This window comes from Coregonus lavaretus (genome assembly GCF_964263955.1).
Source record: "Coregonus lavaretus genome assembly, contig: HAP1_SCAFFOLD_128, whole genome shotgun sequence".
In the NCBI taxonomy this organism is placed as follows: domain Eukaryota; kingdom Metazoa; phylum Chordata; class Actinopteri; order Salmoniformes; family Salmonidae; genus Coregonus; species Coregonus lavaretus.
In genome coordinates, this window is record NW_028161895.1 from 892548 (window position 1) to 914071 (window position 21524).

Genomic DNA, 21524 nt, shown 5'->3' on the forward strand with positions numbered 1-21524 from the left:
TCTCTGCTGTGAGAGAACCAGTCCTTAAACGTCTCTGCTGTGAAAGAAGGAGTCCCTAAACGTCTCTCCTGTGAGAGAACCGGTACCTAAACGTCTCTGCTGTGACAGAAGCAGTCCTTAAACGACTCTCTTGTGAGAGAACCGGTCCCTAAACATCTATGCTGTGACAGAAGCAGTCCCTAAACGTCTCTGCTGTAAGAGAACCGGTCCCTAAACGTCTCTGCTGTAAGAGAACCGGTCCCTAAACATCTCTGCTGTAAGAGCACCGGTCCCTAAACGTCTCTCCTGTAAGAGAACCGGTCCCTAAACATCTCTGCTGTAAGAGAACCAGTCCCTAAACGTCTCTGCTGTAAGAGAACTGGTCCCTAAACGTCTCTGCTGTGAGACAACAGGTCCCTAAACGTCTCTGTTGTAAGAGAACCGGTCCCTAAACGTCTCTCCAATGAGAGAACCGGTCCCTAAACGTCTCTGCTGTAAGAGAACCGGTCCCTAAACGTCTCTCCTGTAAGAGAACTGGTCCCTAAACGTGTCTGCTGTGAGAGAACCGGTCCCTAAACGTCTCTGCTGTGAGAGAACCGGTCCCTAAACGTCTCTCCTGTAAGAGAACCGGTCCCTAAATGACTCTGCTGTGAGAGAACCGGTCCCTAAACATCTCTGCTCTGAGAGAACCTGTCCCTAAACGTCTCTGCTGTGAGAGAACCGGTCCCTAAACGTTTCTCCTGTGAGAGAACCAGTCCCTAAACATCTCTGCTGTGAGAGAACCAGTCCTTAAACGTCTCTGCTGTGAAAGAAGCAGTCCCTAAACGTCTCTCCTGTGAGAGAACCGGTCCCTAAACATCTCTGCTGTGACAGAAGTAATCCCTAAATGTCTCTCCTGTGAGAGATCCGGTCCCTAAACGTCTCTGCTGTGACAGAAGCAGTCCCTAAACGTCTCTGTTGTAAGAGAACCGGTCCCTAAACGTCTCTGCTGTAAGAGAACCGGTCCCTAAACATCTCTGCTGTAAGAGCACCGGTCCTTAAACGGCTCTCCTGTAAGGGAACCGGTCCCTAAACGTCTCTGCTGTGAGAGAACCAGTCCATAAACGTCTCTGCTGTGAGAGAAACTGTCCCTAAACGTCTCTGCTGTGAGAGAACCGGTCCCTAAACGTTTCTCCTGTGAGTGAACCAGTCCCTAAACATCTCTGCTGTGAGAGAACCAGTCCTTAAACGTCTCTGCTGTGACAGAAGCAGTCCCTAAACGTCCCTCCTGTGATAGAACCGGTCCCTAAACGTCTCTGCTGTGGCAGAAGCAGTCCCTAAACGTCTCTGATGTTAGAGAACCGGTCCCTAAACATGTCTTCGGTAAGAGAACTGGTCCCTAAACGTGTCTGCTGTGAGAGAACCTGTCCCTAAACGTCTCTGCTGTAAGATAACCGGTCACTAAATGTCTCTCCTGTGAGAGAACCGGTCCCTAAACATGTCTTCGGTAAGAGAACTGGTCCTAAACGTGTCTGCTGTGAGAGAACCTGTCCCTAAACGTCTCTGCTGTAAGATAACCGGTCCCTAATCGTCTCTGCTGTGAGTGAACCGGTCCCTAAACGTCACTGCTGTAAGAGAACCAGTCCCTAAACGTCTGCTGTAAGAGAACCGGTCCATAAACATCTTTGCTGTAAGAGATCCGGTCCTTAAACGTCTCTGCTGTAAGAGAACCGGTCCCTAAACGTCTCTGCTGTAAGAGAACCAGTCACTAAACGTCTCTGCTGTGAGAGAACCGGTCCCTAAACGTCTCTCCTGTAAGAGAACCGGTCCCTAAACGTCTCTGCTGTGAGAGAACCAGTCCCTAAACGTCTCTGCTGTGAGAGAACCTGTCCCTAAACGTCTCTGCTGTGATAGAACCAGTCCCTAAACATTTCTGCTGTGAGTGAACCAGTCCCTAAACATCTCTGCTGTGAGAGAACCAGTCCTTAAACATCTCTGCTGTGACAGAAGCAGTCCCTAAACGTCTCTCCTTTGAGAGAACCGGTCCCTAAACATCTCTGCTGTGACAGAAGCAGTCCCTAAACGTCTCTGCTGTAAGAGAACCGGTCACTATACATCTCTGTTGTAAGAGAATCGGTCCCTAAACGTCTCTCCTGTGAGAGAACCGGTCCCTAAACATCTCTGCTGTGAGAGAACCAGTCCCTAAATGTCTCTGCTGTGAGAGAACCGGTCCCTAAACGTTTCTCCTGTGAGAGAACAAGTCCCTAAACATCTCTGCTGTGAGAGAACCAGTCCTTAAACGTCTCTGCTGTGACAGAAGCAGTCCCTAAACATCTCTCCTGTGAGAGAACCGGTCACTAAACGTCTCTGCTGTGACAGAAGCAGTCCCTAAACGTCTGCTATTAGAGAACCGGTCCCTAAACGTCTCTCCTGTAAGAGAACCAGTCCCTAAACATCTCTGCTGTGAGAGAACCGGTCCCTAAACGTCTCTGCTGTGAGAGAACCGGTCCCTAAACGTCTCTGCTGTGAGAGTACCGGTTCCTAAACGTCTCTGCTGTAAGAAAACCGGTCCCTAAACGTCTCTGCTGTGAGAGAACCAGACCCTAAACATCTCTGCTGTGAGAGAACCAGTCCTTAAACGTCTCTGCTGTGAAAGAGGGAGTCCCTAAACGTCTCTCCTGTGAGAGAACCGGTCCCTAAACATCTATGCTGTGACAGAAGCAGTCCCTAAACGTCTCTGCTGTAAGAGAACCGGTCCCTAAACGTCTCTGCTGTAAGAGAACCGGTCCCTAAACATCTCTGCTGTAAGAGCACCGGTCCCTAAACGTCTCTCCTGTAAGAGAACCGGTCCCTAAACATCTCTGCTGTAAGAGAACCAGTCCATAAACGTCTCTGCTGTAAGAGAACTGGTCCCTAAACGTCTCTGCTGTGAGAGAACCGGTCCCTAAATGACTCTGCTGTGAGAGAACCGGTCCCTAAACGTCTCTGCTCTGAGAGAACCTGTCCCTAAACGTCTCTGCTGTGAGAGAACCGGTCCCTAAACGTTTCTCCTGTGAGAGAACCAGTCCCTAAACATCTCTGCTGTGAGAGAACCAGTCCTTAAACGTCTCTGCTGTGAAAGAAGCAGTCCCTAAACGTCTCTCCTGTGAGAGAACCGGTCCCTAAACATCTCTGCTGTGACAGAAGTAATCCCTAAATGTCTCTCCTGTGAGAGATCCGGTCCCTAAACGTCTCTGCTGTGACAGAAGCAGTCCCTAAACGTCTCTGTTGTAAGAGAACCGGTCCCTAAACGTCTCTGCTGTAAGAGAACCGGTCCCTAAACATCTCTGCTGTAAGAGCACCGGTCCTTAAACGTCTCTCCTGTAAGGGAACCGGTCCCTAAACGTCTCTGCTGTGAGAGAACCAGTCCATAAACGTCTCTGCTGTGAGAGAAACTGTCCCTAAACGTCTCTGCTGTGAGAGAACCGGTCCCTAAAAGTTTCGCCTGTGAGTGAACCAGTCCCTAAACATCTCTGCTGTGAGAGAACCAGTCCTTAAACGTCTCTGCTGTGACAGAAGCAGTCCCTAAACATCTCTCCTGTGAGAGAACCGGTCCCTAAACGTCTCTGCTGTGACAGAAGCAGTCCCTAAACGTCTGCTATTAGAGAACCGGTCCCTAAACGTCTCTCGTGTAAGAGAACCAGTCCCTAAACATCTCTGCTGTGAGAGAACCGGTCCCTAAACGTCTCTGCTGTGAGAGAACCGGTCCCTAAACGTCTCTGCTGTGAGAGTACCGGTTCCTAAACGTCTCTGCTGTAAGAAAACCGGTCCCTAAACGTCTCTGCTGTGAGAGAACCAGACCCTAAACATCTCTGCTGTGAGAGAACCAGTCCTTAAACGTCTCCGCTGTGAAAGAGGGAGTCCCTAAACGTCTCTCCTGTGAGAGAACCGGTACCTAAACGTCTCTGCTGTGACAGAAGCAGTCCTTAAACGACTCTCTTGTGAGAGAACCGGTCCCTAAACATCTATGCTGTGACAGAAGCAGTCCCTAAACGTCTCTGCTGTAAGAGAACCGGTCCCTAAACGTCTCTGCTGTAAGAGAACCGGTCCCTAAACATCTCTGCTGTAAGAGCACCGGTCCCTAAACGTCTCTCCTGTAAGAGAACCGGTCCCTAAACATCTCTGCTGTAAGAGAACCAGTCCATAAACGTCTCTGCTGTAAGAGAACTGGTCCCTAAACGTCTCTGCTGTGAGAGAACAGGTCCCTAAACGTCTCTGTTGTAAGAGAACCGGTCCCTAAACGTCTCTCCAATGAGAGAACCGGTCCCTAAACGTCTCTGCTGTAAGAGAACCGGTCCCTAAACGTCTCTCCTGTAAGAGAACTGGTCCCTAAACGTGTCTGCTGTGAGAGAACCGGTCCCTAAACGTCTCTGCTGTGAGAGAACCGGTCCCTAAACGTCTCTCCTGTAAGAGAACCGGTCCCTAAATGACTCTGCTGTGAGAGAACCGGTCCCTAAACGTCTCTGCTCTGAGAGAACCTGTCCCTAAACGTCTCTGCTGTGAGAGAACCGGTCCCTAAACGTTTCTCCTGTGAGAGAACCAGTCCCTAAACATCTCTGCTGTGAGAGAACCAGTCCTTAAACGTCTCTGCTGTGAAAGAAGCAGTCCCTAAACGTCTCTCCTGTGAGAGAACCGGTCCCTAAACATCTCTGCTGTGACAGAAGTAATCCCTAAATGTCTCTCCTGTGAGAGATCCGGTCCCTAAACGTCTCTGCTGTGACAGAAGCAGTCCCTAAACGTCTCTGTTGTAAGAGAACCGGTCCCTAAACGTCTCTGCTGTAAGAGAACCGGTCCCTAAACATCTCTGCTGTAAGAGCACCGGTCCTTAAACGTCTCTCCTGTAAGGGAACCGGTCCCTAAACGTCTCTGCTGTGAGAGAACCAGTCCATAAACATCTCTGCTGTGAGAGAAACTGTCCCTAAACGTCTCTGCTGTGAGAGAACCGGTCCCTAAAAGTTTCTCCTGTGAGTGAACCAGTCCCTAAACATCTATGCTGTGAGAGAACCAGTCCTTAAACGTCTCTGCTGTGACAGAAGCAGTCCCTAAACGTCCCTCCTGTGAGAGAACCGGTCCCTAAACGTCTCTGCTGTGGCAGAAGCAGTCCCTAAACGTCTCTGATGTTAGAGAACCGGTCCCTAAACATGTCTTCGGTAAGAGAACTGGTCCCTAAACGTGTCTGCTGTGAGAGAACCTGTCCCTAAACGTCTCTGCTGTAAGATAACCGGTCACTAAATGTCTCTCCTGTGAGAGAACCGGTCCCTAAACATGTCTTCGGTAAGAGAACTGGTCCTAAACGTGTCTGCTGTGAGAGAACCTGTCCCTAAACGTATCTGCTGTAAGATAACCGGTCCCTAATCGTCTCTGCTGTGAGTGAACCGGTCCCTAAACGTCACTGCTGTAAGAGAACCAGTCCCTAAACGTCTGCTGTAAGAGAACCGGTCCCTAAACATCTTTGCTGTAAGAGATCCGGTCCTTAAACGTCTCTGCTGTAAGAGAACCGGTCCCTAAACGTCTCTGCTGTAAGAGAACCAGTCACTAAACGTCTCTGCTGTGAGAGAAACGGTCCCTAAACGTCTCTCCTGTAAGAGAACCGGTCCCTAAACGTCTCTGCTGTGAGAGAACCAGTCCCTAAACGTCTCTGCTGTGAGAGAACCTGTCCCTAAACGTCTCTGCTGTGATAGAACCAGTCCCTAAACGTTTCTCCTGTGAGTGAACCAGTCCCTAAACATCTCTGCTGTGAGAGAACCAGTCCTTAAACATCTCTGCTGTGACAGAAGCAGTCCCTAAACGTCTCTCCTTTGAGAGAACCGGACCCTAAACATCTCTGCTGTGACAGAAGCAGTCCCTAAACGTCTCTGCTGTAAGAGAACCGGTCACTATACATCTCTGTTGTAAGAGAATCGGTCCCTAAACGTCTCTCCTGTGAGAGAACCGGTCCCTAAACATCTCTGCTGTGAGAGAACCAGTCCCTAAATGTCTCTGCTGTGAGAGAACCGGTCCCTAAACGTTTCTCCTGTGAGAGAACCAGTCCCTAAACATCTCTGCTGTGAGAAAACCAGTCCTTAAACGTCTCTGCTGTGACAGAAGCAGTCCCTAAACGTCTCTCCTGTGAGAGAACCGGTCCCTAAACGTCTCTGCTGTGACAGAAGCAGTCCCTAAACGTCTGCTATTAGAGAACCGGTCCCTAAACGTCTCTCCTGTAAGAGAACCAGTCCCTAAACATCTCTGCTGTGAGAGAACCGGTCCCTAAACGTCTCTGCTGTGAGAGAACCGGTCCCTAAACGTCTCTGCTGTGAGAGTACCGGTTCCTAAATGTCTCTGCTGTAAGAAAACCGGTCCCTAAACGTCTCTGCTGTGAGAGAACCAGACCCTAAACATCTCTGCTGTGAGAGAACCAGTCCTTAAACGTCTCTGCTGTAAGAGAACTGGTCCCTAAACGTCTCTGCTGTGAGACAACAGGTCCCTAAACGTCTCTGTTGTAAGAGAACCGGTACCTAAACGTCTCTGCTGTGACAGAAGCAGTCCTTAAACGACTCTCTTGTGAGAGAACCGGTCCCTAAACATCTATGCTGTGACAGAAGCAGTCCCTAAACGTCTCTGCTGTAAGAGAACCGGTCCCTAAACGTCTCTGCTGTAAGAGAACCGGTCCCTAAACATCTCTGCTGTAAGAGCACCGGTCCCTAAACGTCTCTCCTGTAAGAGAACCGGTCCCTAAACATCTCTGCTGTAAGAGAACCAGTCCATAAACGTCTCTGCTGTAAGAGAACTGGTCCCTAAACGTCTCTGCTGTGAGACAACAGGTCCCTAAACGTCTCTGTTGTAAGAGAACCGGTCCCTAAACGTCTCTCCAATGAGAGAACCGGTCCCTAAACGTCTCTGCTGTAAGGGAACCGGTCCCTAAACGTCTCTCCTGTAAGAGAACTGGTCCCTAAACGTGTCTGCTGTGAGAGAACCGGTCCCTAAACGTCTCTGCTGTGAGAGAACCGGTCCCTAAACGTCTCTCCTGTAAGAGAACCGGTCCCTAAATGACTCTGCTGTGAGAGAACCGGTCCCTAAACGTCTCTGCTCTGAGAGAACCTGTCCCTAAACGTCTCTGCTGTGAGAGAACCGGTCCCTAAACGTTTCTCCTGTGAGAGAACCAGTCCCTAAACATCTCTGCTGTGAGAGAACCAGTCCTTAAACGTCTCTGCTGTGAAAGAAGCAGTCCCTAAACGTCTCTCCTGTGAGAGAACCGGTCCCTAAACATCTCTGCTGTGACAGAAGTAATCCCTAAATGTCTCTCCTGTGAGAGATCCGGTCCCTAAACGTCTCTGCTGTGACAGAAGCAGTCCCTAAACGTCTCTGTTGTAAGAGAACCGGTCCCTAAACGTCTCTGCTGTAAGAGAACCGGTCCATAAACGTCTCTGCTGTGAGAGAAACTGTCCCTAAACGTCTCTGCTGTGAGAGAACCGGTCCCTAAAAGTTTCTCCTGTGAGTGAACCAGTCCCTAAACATCTCTGCTGTGAGGGAACCAGTCCTTAAACGTCTCTGCTGTGACAGAAGCAGTCCCTAAACGTCCCTCCTGTGAGAGAACCGGTCCCTAAACGTCTCTGCTGTGGCAGAAGCTGTCCCTAAACGTCTCTGATGTTAGAGAACCGGTCCCTAAACATGTCTTCGGTAAGAGAACTGGTCCCTAAACGTGTCTGCTGTGAGAGAACCTGTCCCTAAACGTCTCTGCTGTAAGATAACCGGTCACTAAATGTCTCTCCTGTGAGAGAACCGGTCCCTAAACATGTCTTCGGTAAGAGAACTGGTCCTAAACGTGTCTGCTGTGAGAGAACCTGTCCCTAAACGTATCTGCTGTAAGATAACCGGTCCCTAATCGTCTCTGCTGTGAGTGAACCGGTCCCTAAACGTCACTGCTGTAAGAGAACCAGTCCCTAAACGTCTGCTGTAAGAGAACCGGTCCCTAAACATCTTTGCTGTAAGAGATCCGGTCCTTAAACGTCTCTGCTGTAAGAGAGCCGGTCCCTAAACGTCTCTGCTGTAAGAGAACCAGTCACTAAACGTCTCTGCTGTGAGAGAACCGGTCCCTAAACGTCTCTCCTGTAAGAGAATCGGTCCCTAAACGTCTCTGCTGTGAGAGAACCAGTCCCTAAACGTCTCTGCTGTGAGAGAACCTGTCCCTAAACGTCTCTGCTGTGATAGAACCAGTCCATAAACGTTTCTCCTGTGAGTGAACCAGTCCCTAAACATCTCTGCTGTGAGAGAACCAGTCCTTAAACATCTCTGCTGTGACAGAAGCAGTCCCTAAACATCTCTCCTTTGAGAGAACCGGTCCCTAAACATCTCTGCTGTGACAGAAGCAGTCCCTAAACGTCTCTGCTGTAAGAGAACCGGTCACTATACATCTCTGTTGTAAGAGAATCGGTCCCTAAACGTCTCTCCTGTGAGAGAACCGGTCCCTAAACATCTCTGCTGTGAGAGAACCAGTCCCTAAATGTCTCTGCTGTGAGAGAACCGGTCCCTAAACGTTTCTCCTGTGAGAGAACCAGTCCCTAAACATCTCTGCTGTGAGAGAACCAGTCCTTAAACGTCTCTGCTGTGACAGAAGCAGTCCCTAAACGTCTCTCCTGTGAGAGAACCGGTCCCTAAACGTCTCTGCTGTGACAGAAGCAGTCCCTAAACATCTGCTATTAGAGAACCGGTCCCTAAACGTCTCGCCTGTAAGAGCACCGGTCCCTAAACGTCTCTCCTGTAAGAGAACCGGTCCCTAAACATCTCTGCTGTAAGAGAACCAGTCCATAAACGTCTCTGCTGTAAGAGAACTGGTCCCTAAACGTCTCTGCTGTGAGACAACAGGTCCCTAAACGTCTCTGTTGTAAGAGAACCGGTCCCTAAACGTCTCTCCAATGAGAGAACCGGTCCCTAAACGTCTCTGCTGTAAGAGAACCGGTCCCTAAACGTCTCTCCTGTAAGAGAACTGGTCCCTAAACGTGTCTGCTGTGAGAGAACCGGTCCCTAAACGTCTCTGCTGTGAGAGAACCGGTCCCTAAACGTCTCTCCTGTAAGAGAACCGGTCCCTAAATGACTCTGCTGTGAGAGAACCGGTCCCTAAACGTCTCTGCTCTGAGAGAACCTGTCCCTAAACGTCTCTGCTGTGAGAGAACCGGTCCCTAAACGTTTCTCCTGTGAGAGAACCAGTCCCTAAACATCTCTGCTGTGAGAGAACCAGTCCTTAAACGTCTCTGCTGTGAAAGAAGCAGTCCCTAAACGTCTCTCCTGTGAGAGAACCGGTCCCTAAACATCTCTGCTGTGACAGAAGTAATCCCTAAATGTCTCTCCTGTGAGAGATCCGGTCCCTAAACGTCTCTGCTGTGACAGAAGCAGTCCCTAAACGTCTCTGTTGTAAGAGAACCGGTCCCTAAACGTCTCTGCTGTAAGAGAACCGGTCCCTAAACATCTCTGCTGTAAGAGCACCGGTCCTTAAACGTCTCTCCTGTAAGGGAACCGGTCCCTAAACGTCTCTGCTGTGAGAGAACCAGTCCATAAACGTCTCTGCTGTGAGAGAAACTGTCCCTAAACGTCTCTGCTGTGAGAGAACCGGTCCCTAAACGTTTCTCCTGTGAGTGAACCAGTCCCTAAACATCTCTGCTGTGAGAGAACCAGTCCTTAAATGTCTCTGCTGTGACAGAAGCAGTCCCTAAACGTCTCTCCTGTAAGAGAACTGGTCCCTAAACGTGTCTGCTGTGAGAGAACCGGTCCCTAAACGTCTCTGCTGTGAGAGAACCGGTCCCTAAACGTCTCTCCTGTAAGAGAACCGGTCCCTAAATGACTCTGCTGTGAGAGAACCGGTCCCTAAACGTCTCTGCTCTGAGAGAACCTGTCCCTAAACGTCTCTGCTGTGAGAGAACCGGTCCCTAAACGTTTCTCCTGTGAGAGAACCAGTCCCTAAACATCTCTGCTGTGAGAGAACCAGTCCTTAAACGTCTCTGCTGTGAAAGAAGCAGTCCCTAAACGTCTCTCCTGTGAGAGAACCGGTCCCTAAACATCTCTGCTGTGACAGAAGTAATCCCTAAATGTCTCTCCTGTGAGAGATCCGGTCCCTAAACGTCTCTGCTGTGACAGAAGCAGTCCCTAAACGTCTCTGTTGTAAGAGAACCGGTCCCTAAACGTCTCTGCTGTAAGAGAACCGGTCCCTAAACATCTCTGCTGTAAGAGCACCGGTCCTTAAACGTCTCTCCTGTAAGGGAACCGGTCCCTAAACGTCTCTGCTGTGAGAGAACCAGTCCATAAACGTCTCTGCTGTGAGAGAAACTGTCCCTAAACGTCTCTGCTGTGAGAGAACCGGTCCCTAAACGTTTCTCCTGTGAGTGAACCAGTCCCTAAACATCTCTGCTGTGAGAGAACCAGTCCTTAAATGTCTCTGCTGTGACAGAAGCAGTCCCTAAACGTCCCTCCTGTGAGAAAACCGGTCCCTAAACGTCTCTGCTGTGGCAGAAGCAGTCCCTAAACGTCTCTGATGTTAGAGAACCGGTCCCTAAACATGTCTTCGGTAAGAGAACTGGTCCCTAAACGTGTCTGCTGTGAGAGAACCTGTCCCTAAACGTCTCTGCTGTAAGATAACCGGTCACTAAACGTCTCTCCTGTGAGAGAACCGGTCCCTAAACATGTCTTCGGTAAGAGAACTGGTCCTAAACGTGTCTGCTGTGAGAGAACCTGTCCCTAAACGTCTCTGCTGTAAGATAACCGGTCCCTAAACGTCTCTGCTGTGAGTGAACCGGTCCCTAAACGTCACTGCTGTAAGAGAACCAGTCCATAAACGTCTGCTGTAAGAGAACCGGTTCCTAAACATCTTTGCTGTGAGAGAACCGGTCCCTAAACGTCTCTGCTGTGACAGAAGCAGTCCCTAAACGTCTGCTATTAGAGAACCGGTCCCTAAACGTCTCTCCTGTAAGAGAACCAGTCCCTAAACATCTCTGCTGTGAGAGAACCGGTCCCTAAACGTCTCTGCTGTGAGAGAACCGGTCCCTAAACGTCTCTGCTGTGAGAGTACCGGTTCCTAAACGTCTCTGCTGTAAGAAATCCGGTCCCTAAACGTCTCTGCTGTGAGAGAACCAGACCCTAAACATCTCTGCTGTGAGAGAACCAGTCCTTAAACGTCTCTGCAGTGAAAGAGGGAGTCCCTAAACGTCTCTCCTGTGAGAGAACCGGTACCTAAACGTCTCTGCTGTGACAGAAGCAGTCCTTAAACGACTCTCTTGTGAGAGAACCGGTCCCTAAACATCTATGCTGTAAGAGCACCGGTCCTTAAACGTCTCTCCTGTAAGGGAACCGGTCCCTAAACGTCTCTGCTGTGAGAGAACCAGTCCATAAACGTCTCTGCTGTGAGAGAAACTGTCCCTAAACGTCTCTGCTGTGAGAGAACCGGTCCCTAAACGTTTCTCCTGTGAGTGAACCAGTCCCTAAACATCTCTGCTGTGAGAGAACCAGTCCTTAAATGTCTCTGCTGTGACAGAAGCAGTCCCTAAACGTCTCTCCTGTAAGAGAACTGGTCCCTAAACGTGTCTGCTGTGAGAGAACCGGTCCCTAAACGTCTCTGCTGTGAGAGAACCGGTCCCTAAACGTCTCTCCTGTAAGAGAACCGGTCCCTAAATGACTCTGCTGTGAGAGAACCGGTCCCTAAACGTCTCTGCTCTGAGAGAACCTGTCCCTAAACGTCTCTGCTGTGAGAGAACCGGTCCCTAAACGTTTCTCCTGTGAGAGAACCAGTCCCTAAACATCTCTGCTGTGAGAGAACCAGTCCTTAAACGTCTCTGCTGTGAAAGAAGCAGTCCCTAAACGTCTCTCCTGTGAGAGAACCGGTCCCTAAACATCTCTGCTGTGACAGAAGTAATCCCTAAATGTCTCTCCTGTGAGAGATCCGGTCCCTAAACGTCTCTGCTGTGACAGAAGCAGTCCCTAAACGTCTCTGTTGTAAGAGAACCGGTCCCTAAACGTCTCTGCTGTAAGAGAACCGGTCCCTAAACATCTCTGCTGTAAGAGCACCGGTCCTTAAACGTCTCTCCTGTAAGGGAACCGGTCCCTAAACGTCTCTGCTGTGAGAGAACCAGTCCATAAACGTCTCTGCTGTGAGAGAAACTGTCCCTAAACGTCTCTGCTGTGAGAGAACCGGTCCCTAAACGTTTCTCCTGTGAGTGAACCAGTCCCTAAACATCTCTGCTGTGAGAGAACCAGTCCTTAAATGTCTCTGCTGTGACAGAAGCAGTCCCTAAACGTCCCTCCTGTGAGAGAACCGGTCCCTAAACGTCTCTGCTGTGGCAGAAGCAGTCCCTAAACGTCTCTGGTGTTTGAGAACCGGTCCCTAAACATGTCTTCGGTAAGAGAACTGGTCCCTAAACGTGTCTGCTGTGAGAGAACCTGTCCCTAAACGTCTCTGCTGTAAGATAACCGGTCACTAAACGTCTCTCCTGTGAGAGAACCGGTCCCTAAACATGTCTTCGGTAAGAGAACTGGTCCTAAACGTGTCTGCTGTGAGAGAACCTGTCCCTAAACGTCTCTGCTGTAAGATAACCGGTCCCTAAACGTCTCTGCTGTGAGTGAACCGGTCCCTAAACGTCACTGCTGTAAGAGAACCAGTCCATAAACGTCTGCTGTAAGAGAACCGGTCCCTAAACATCTTTGCTGTGAGAGAACCGGTCCCTAAACGTCTCTGCTGTGAGAGAACCGGTCCCTAAACGTCTCTGCTGTGAGAGTACCGGTTCCTAAACGTCTCTGCTGTAAGAAAACCGGTCCCTAAACGTCTCTGCTGTGAGAGAACCAGACCCTAAACATCTCTGCTGTGAGAGAACCAGTCCTTAAACGTCTCTGCTGTGAAAGAGGGAGTCCCTAAACGTCTCTCCTGTGAGAGAACCGGTACCTAAACGTCTCTGCTGTGACAGAAGCAGTCCTTAAACGACTCTCTTGTGAGAGAACCGGTCCCTAAACATCTATGCTGTAAGAGCACCGGTCCTTAAACATCTCTCCTGTAAGGGAACCGGTCCCTAAACGTCTCTGCTGTGAGAGAACCAGTCCATAAACGTCTCTGCTGTGAGAGAAACTGTCCCTAAACGTCTCTGCTGTGAGAGAACCGGTCCCTAAACGTTTCTCCTGTGAGTGAACCAGTCCCTAAACATCTCTGCTGTGAGAGAACCAGTCCTTAAATGTCTCTGCTGTGACAGAAGCAGTCCCTAAACGTCTCTCCTGTAAGAGAACTGGTCCCTAAACGTGTCTGCTGTGAGAGAACCGGTCCCTAAACGTCTCTGCTGTGAGAGAACCGGTCCCTAAACGTCTCTCCTGTAAGAGAACCGGTCCCTAAATGACTCTGCTGTGAGAGAACCGGTCCCTAAACGTCTCTGCTCTGAGAGAACCTGTCCCTAAACGTCTCTGCTGTGAGAGAACCGGTCCCTAAACGTTTCTCCTGTGAGAGAACCAGTCCCTAAACATCTCTGCTGTGAGAGAACCAGTCCTTAAACGTCTCTGCTGTGAAAGAAGCAGTCCCTAAACGTCTCTCCTGTGAGAGAACCGGTCCCTAAACATCTCTGCTGTGACAGAAGTAATCCCTAAATGTCTCTCCTGTGAGAGATCCGGTCCCTAAACGTCTCTGCTGTGACAGAAGCAGTCCCTAAACGTCTCTGTTGTAAGAGAACCGGTCCCTAAACGTCTCTGCTGTAAGAGAACCGGTCCATAAACGTCTCTGCTGTGAGAGAAACTGTCCCTAAACGTCTCTGCTGTGAGAGAACCGGTCCCTAAAAGTTTCTCCTGTGAGTGAACCAGTCCCTAAACATCTCTGCTGTGAGGGAACCAGTCCTTAAACGTCTCTGCTGTGACAGAAGCAGTCCCTAAACGTCCCTCCTGTGAGAGAACCGGTCCCTAAACATGTCTTCGGTAAGAGAACTGGTCCCTAAACGTGTCTGCTGTGAGAGAACCTGTCCCTAAACGTCTCTGCTGTAAGATAACCGGTCACTAAATGTCTCTCCTGTGAGAGAACCGGTCCCTAAACATGTCTTCGGTAAGAGAACTGGTCCTAAACGTGTCTGCTGTGAGAGAACCTGTCCCTAAACGTATCTGCTGTAAGATAACCGGTCCCTAATCGTCTCTGCTGTGAGTGAACCGGTCCCTAAACGTCACTGCTGTAAGAGAACCAGTCCCTAAACGTCTGCTGTAAGAGAACCGGTCCCTAAACATCTTTGCTGTAAGAGATCCGGTCCTTAAACGTCTCTGCTGTAAGAGAGCCGGTCCCTAAACGTCTCTGCTGTAAGAGAACCAGTCACTAAACGTCTCTGCTGTGAGAGAACCGGTCCCTAAACGTCTCTCCTGTAAGAGAATCGGTCCCTAAACGTCTCTGCTGTGAGAGAACCAGTCCCTAAACGTCTCTGCTGTGAGAGAACCTGTCCCTAAACGTCTCTGCTGTGATAGAACCAGTCCATAAACGTTTCTCCTGTGAGTGAACCAGTCCCTAAACATCTCTGCTGTGAGAGAACCAGTCCTTAAACATCTCTGCTGTGACAGAAGCAGTCCCTAAACGTCTCTCCTTTGAGAGAACCGGTCCCTAAACATCTCTGCTGTGACAGAAGCAGTCCCTAAACGTCTCTGCTGTAAGAGAACCGGTCACTATACATCTCTGTTGTAAGAGAATCGGTCCCTAAACGTCTCTCCTGTGAGAGAACCGGTCCCTAAACATCTCTGCTGTGAGAGAACCAGTCCCTAAATGTCTCTGCTGTGAGAGAACCGGTCCCTAAACGTTTCTCCTGTGAGAGAACCAGTCCCTAAACATCTCTGCTGTGAGAGAACCAGTCCTTAAACGTCTCTGCTGTGACAGAAGCAGTCCCTAAACGTCTCTCCTGTGAGAGAACCGGTCCCTAAACGTCTCTGCTGTGACAGAAGCAGTCCCTAAACATCTGCTATTAGAGAACCGGTCCCTAAACGTCTCTCCTGTAAGAGAACCAGTCCCTAAACATCTCTGCTGTGAGAGAACCGGTCCCTAAACGTCTCTGCTGTGAGAGAACCGGTCCCTAAACGTCTCTGCTGTAAGAGAACCAGTCCATAAACGTCTCTGCTGTAATAGAACCGGTCCCTAAACATCTCTGCTGTAAGAGCACCGGTCCCTAAACGTCTCTCCTGTAAGAGAACCGGTCCCTAAACATCTCTGCTGTAAGAGAACCAGTCCATAAACGTCTCTGCTGTAAGAGAACTGGTCCCTAAACGTCTCTGCTGTGAGACAACAGGTCCCTAAACGTCTCTGTTGTAAGAGAACCGGTCCCTAAACGTCTCTCCAATGAGAGAACCGGTCCCTAAACGTCTCTGCTGTAAGAGAACCGGTCCCTAAACGTCTCTCCTGTAAGAGAACTGGTCCCTAAACGTGTCTGCTGTGAGAGAACCGGTCCCTAAACGTCTCTGCTGCGAGAGAACCGGTCCCTAAACGTCTCTCCTGTAAGAGAACCGGTCCCTAAATGACTCTGCTGTGAGAGAACCGGTCCCTAAACGTCTCTGCTCTGAGAGAACCTGTCCCTAAACGTCTCTGCTGTGAGAGAACCGGTCCCTAAACGTTTCTCCTGTGAGAGAACCAGTCCCTAAACATCTCTGCTGTGAGAGAACCAGTCCTTAAACGTCTCTGCTGTGAAAGAAGCAGTCCCTAAACGTCTCTCCTGTGAGAGAACCGGTCCCTAAACATCTCTGCTGTGACAGAAGTAATCCCTAAATGTCTCTCCTGTGAGAGATCCGGTCCCTAAACGTCTCTGCTGTGACAGAAGCAGTCCCTAAACGTCTCTGTTGTAAGAGAACCGGTCCCTAAACGTCTCTGCTGTAAGAGAACCGGTCCCTAAACATCTCTGCTGTAAGAGCACCGGTCCTTAAACGTCTCTCCTGTAAGGGAACCGGTCCCTAAACGTCTCTGCTGTGAGAGAACCAGTCCATAAACGTCTCTGCTGTGAGAGAAACTGTCCCTAAACGTCTCTGCTGTGAGAGAACCGGTCCCTAAACGTTTCTCCTGTGAGTGAACCAGTCCCTAAACATCTCTGCTGTGAGAGAACCAGTCCTTAAATGTCTCTGCTGTGACAGAAGCAGTCCCTAAACGTCTCTCCTGTAAGAGAACTGGTCCCTAAACGTGTCTGCTGTGAGAGAACCGGTCCCTAAACGTCTCTGCTGTGAGAGAACCGGTCCCTAAACGTCTCTCCTGTAAGAGAACCGGTCCCTAAATGACTCTGCTGTGAGAGAACCGGTCCCTAAACGTCTCTGCTCTGAGAGAACCTGTCCCTAAACGTCTCTGCTGTGAGAGAACCGGTCCCTAAACGTTTCTCCTGTGAGAGAACCAGTCCCTAAACATCTCTGCTGTGAGAGAACCAGTCCTTAAACGTCTCTGCTGTGAAAGAAGCAGTCCCTAAACGTCTCTCCTGTGAGAGAACCGGTCCCTAAACATCTCTGCTGTGACAGAAGTAATCCCTAAATGTCTCTCCTGTGAGAGATCCGGTCCCTAAACGTCTCTGCTGTGACAGAAGCAGTCCCTAAACGTCTCTGTTGTAAGAGAACCGGTCCCTAAACGTCTCTGCTGTAAGAGAACCGGTCCCTAAACATCTCTGCTGTAAGAGCACCGGTCCTTAAACGTCTCTCCTGTAAGGGAACCGGTCCCTAAACGTCTCTGCTGTGAGAGAACCAGTCCATAAACGTCTCTGCTGTGAGAGAAACTGTCCCTAAACGTCTCTGCTGTGAGAGAACCGGTCCCTAAACGTTTCTCCTGTGAGTGAACCAGTCCCTAAACATCTCTGCTGTGAGAGAACCAGTCCTTAAATGTCTCTGCTGTGACAGAAGCAGTCCCTAAACGTCCCTCCTGTGAGAGAACCGGTCCCTAAACGTCTCTGCTGTGGCAGAAGCAGTCCCTAAACGTCTCTGATGTTAGAGAACCGGTCCCTAAACATGTCTTCGGTAAGAGAACTGGTCCCTAAACGTGTCTGCTGTGAGAGAACCTGTCCCTAAACGTCTCTGCTGTAAGATAACCGGTCACTAAACGTCTCTCCTGTGAGAGAACCGGTCCCTAAACATGTCTTCGGTAAGAGAACTGGTCCTAAACGTGTCTGCTGTGAGAGAACCTGTCCCTAAACGTCTCTGCTGTAAGATAACCGGTCCCTAAACGTCTCTGCTGTGAGTGAACCGGTCCCTAAACGTCACTGCTGTAAGAGAACCAGTCCATAAACGTCTGCTGTAAGAGAACCGGTCCCTAAACATCTTTGCTGTGAGAGAACCGGTCCCTAAACGTCTCTGCTGTGACAGAAGCAGTCCCTAAACGTCTGCTATTAGAGAACCGGTCCCTAAACGTCTCTCCTGTAAGAGAACCAGTCCCTAAACATCTCTGCTGTGAGAGAACCGGTCCCTAAACGTCTCTGCTGTGAGAGAACCGGTCCCTAAACGTCTCTGCTGTGAGAGTACCGGTTCCTAAACGTCTCTGCTGTAAGAAAACCGGTCCCTAAACGTCTCTGCTGTGAGAGAACCAGACCCTAAACATCTCTGCTGTGAGAGAACCAGTCCTTAAACGTCTCTGCTGTGAAAGAGGGAGTCCCTAAACGTCTTTCCTGTGAGAGAACCGGTACCTAAACGTCTCTGCTGTGACAGAAGCAGTCCTTAAACGACTCTCTTGTGAGAGAACCGGTCCCTAAACATCTATGCTGTAAGAGCACCGGTCCTTAAACGTCTCTCCTGTAAGGGAACCGGTCCCTAAACGTCTCTGCTGTGAGAGAACCAGTCCATAAACGTCTCTGCTGTGAGAGAAACTGTCCCTAAACGTCTCTGCTGTGAGAGAACCGGTCCCTAAACGTTTCTCCTGTGAGTGAACCAGTCCCTAAACATCTCTGCTGTGAGAGAACCAGTCCTTAAATGTCTCTGCTGTGACAGAAGCAGTCCCTAAACGTCTCTCCTGTAAGAGAACTGGTCCCTAAACGTGTCTGCTGTGAGAGAACCAGTCCCTAAACGTCTCTGCTGTGAGAGAACCGGTCCCTAAACGTCTCTCCTGTAAGAGAACCGGTCCCTAAATGACTCTGCTGTGAGAGAACCGGTCCCTAAACGTCTCTGCTCTGAGAGAACCTGTCCCTAAACGTCTCTGCTGTGAGAGAACCGGTCCCTAAACGTTTCTCCTGTGAGAGAACCAGTCCCTAAACATCTCTGCTGTGAGAGAACCAGTCCTTAAACGTCTCTGCTGTGAAAGAAGCAGTCCCTAAACGTCTCTCCTGTGAGAGAACCGGTCCCTAAACATCTCTGCTGTGACAGAAGTAATCCCTAAATGTCTCTCCTGTGAGAGATCCGGTCCCTAAACGTCTCTGCTGTGACAGAAGCAGTCCCTAAACGTCTCTGTTGTAAGAGAACCGGTCCCTAAACGTCTCTGCTGTAAGAGAACCGGTCCCTAAACATCTCTGCTGTAAGAGCACCGGTCCTTAAACGTCTCTCCTGTAAGGGAACCGGTCCCTAAACGTCTCTGCTGTGAGAGAACCAGTCCATAAACGTCTCTGCTGTGAGAGAAACTGTCCCTAAACGTCTCTGCTGTGAGAGAACCGGTCCCTAAACGTTTCTCCTGTGAGTGAACCAGTCCCTAAACATCTCTGCTGTGAGAGAACCAGTCCTTAAATGTCTCTGCTGTGACAGAAGCAGTCCCTAAACGTCCCTCCTGTGAGAGAACCGGTCCCTAAACGTCTCTGCTGTGGCAGAAGCAGTCCCTAAACGTCTCTGATGTTTGAGAACCGGTCCCTAAACATGTCTTCGGTAAGAGAACTGGTCCCTAAACGTGTCTGCTGTGAGAGAACCTGTCCCTAAACGTCTCTGCTGTAAGATAACCGGTCACTAAACGTCTCTCCTGTGAGAGAACCGGTCCCTAAACATGTCTTCGGTAAGAGAACTGGTCCTAAACGTGTCTGCTGTGAGAGAACCTGTCCCTAAACGTCTCTGCTGTAAGATAACCGGTCCCTAAACGTCTCTGCTGTGAGTGAACCGGTCCCTAAACGTCACTGCTGTAAGAGAACCAGTCCATAAACGTCTGCTGTAAGAGAACCGGTCCCTAAACATCTTTGCTGTGAGAGAACCGGTCCCTAAACGTCTCTGCTGTGAGAGAACCGGTCCCTAAACGTCTCTGCTGTGAGAGTACCGGTTCCTAAACGTCTCTGCTGTAAGAAAACCGGTCCCTAAACGTCTCTGCTGTGAGAGAACCAGACCCTAAACATCTCTGCTGTGAGAGAACCAGTCCTTAAACGTCTCTGCTGTGAAAGAGGGAGTCCCTAAACGTCTCTCCTGTGAGAGAACCGGTACCTAAACGTCTCTGCTGTGACAGAAGCAGTCCTTAAACGACTCTCTTGTGAGAGAACCGGTCCCTAAACATCTATGCTGTAAGAGCACCGGTCCTTAAACGTCTCTCCTGTAAGGGAACCGGTCCCTAAACGTCTCTGCTGTGAGAGAACCAGTCCATAAACGTCTCTGCTGTGAGAGAAACTGTCCCTAAACGTCTCTGCTGTGAGAGAACCGGTCCCTAAACGTTTCTCCTGTGAGTGAACCAGTCCCTAAACATCTCTGCTGTGAGAGAACCAGTCCTTAAATGTCTCTGCTGTGACAGAAGCAGTCCCTAAACGTCTCTCCTGTAAGAGAACTGGTCCCTAAACGTGTCTGCTGTGAGAGAACCGGTCCCTAAACGTCTCTGCTGTGAGAGAACCGGTCCCTAAACGTCTCTCCTGTAAGAGAACCGGTCCCTAAATGACTCTGCTGTGAGAGAACCGGTCCCTAAACGTCTCTGCTCTGAGAGAACCTGTCCCTAAACGTCTCTGCTGTGAGAGAACCGGTCCCTAAACGTTTCTCCTGTGAGAGAACCAGTCCCTAAACATCTCTGCTGTGAGAGAACCAGTCCTTAAACGTCTCTGCTGTGAAAGAAGCAGTCCCTAAACGTCTCTCCTGTGAGAGAACCGGTCCCTAAACATCTCTGCTGTGACAGAAGTAATCCCTAAATGTCTCTCCTGTGAGAGATCCGGTCCCTAAACGTCTCTGCTGTGACAGAAGCAGTCCCTAAACGTCTCTGTTGTAAGAGAACCGGTCCCTAAACGTCTCTGCTGTAAGAGAACCGGTCCCTAAACATCTCTGCTGTAAGAGCACCGGTCCTTAAACGTCTCTCCTGTAAGGGAACCGGTCCCTAAACGTCTCTGCTGTGAGAGAACCAGTCCATAAACGTCTCTGCTGTGAGAGAAACTGTCCCTAAACGTCTCTGCTGTGAGAGAACCGGTCCCTAAACGTTTCTCCTGTGAGTGAACCAGTCCCTAAACATCTCTGCTGTGAGAGAACCAGTCCTTAAATGTCTCTGCTGTGACAGAAGCAGTCCCTAAACGTCCCTCCTGTGAGAGAACCGGTCCCTAAACGTCTCTGCTGTGGCAGAAGCAGTCCCTAAACGTCTCTGATGTTTGAGAACCGGTCCCTAAACATGTCTTCGGTAAGAGAACTGGTCCCTAAACGTGTCTGCTGTGAGAGAACCTGTCCCTAAACGTCTCTGCTGTAAGATAACCGGTCACTAAACGTCTCTCCTGTGAGAGAACCGGTCCCTAAACATGTCTTCGGTAAGAGAACTGGTCCTAAACGTGTCTGCTGTGAGAGAACCTGTCCCTAAACGTCTCTGCTGTAAGATAACCGGTCCCTAAACGTCTCTGCTGTGAGTGAACCGGTCCCTAAACGTCACTGCTGTAAGAGAACCAGTCCATAAACGTCTGCTGTAAGAGAACCGGTCCCTAAACATCTTTGCTGTGAGAGAACCGGTCCCTAAACGTCTCTACTGTGACAGAAGCAGTCCCTAAACGTCTGCTATTAGAGAACCGGTCCCTAAACGTCTCTCCTGTAAGAGAACCAGTCCCTAAACATCTCTGCTGTGAGAGAACCGGTCCCTAAACGTCTCTGCTGTGAGAGAACCGGTCCCTAAACGTCTCTGCTGTGAGAGTACCGGTTCCTAAACGTCTCTGCTGTAAGAAAACCGGTCCCTAAACGTCTCTGCTGTGAGAGAACCAGACCCTAAACATCTCTGCTGTGAGAGAACCAGTCCTTAAACGTCTCTGCTGTGAAAGAGGGAGTCCCTAAACGTCTCTCCTGTGAGAGAACCGGTACCTAAACGTCTCTGCTGTGACAGAAGCAGTCCTTAAACGACTCTCTTGTGAGAGAACCGGTCCCTAAACATCTATGCTGTGACAGAAGCAGTCCCTAAACGTCTTTGCTGTAAGAGAACCGGTCCCTAAACGTCTCTGCTGTAAGAGAACCGGTCCCTAAACATCTCTGCTGTAAGAGCACCGGTCCCTAAACGTCTCTCCTGTAAGAGAACCGGTCCCTAAACATCTCTGCTGTAAGAGAACCAGTCCATAAACGTCTCTGCTGTAAGAGAACTGGTCCCTAAACGTCTCTGCTGTGAGACAACAGGTCCCTAAACGTCTCTGTTGTAAGAGAACCGGTCCCTAAACGTCTCTCCAATGAGAGAACCGGTCCCTAAACGTCTCTGCTGTAAGAGAACCGGT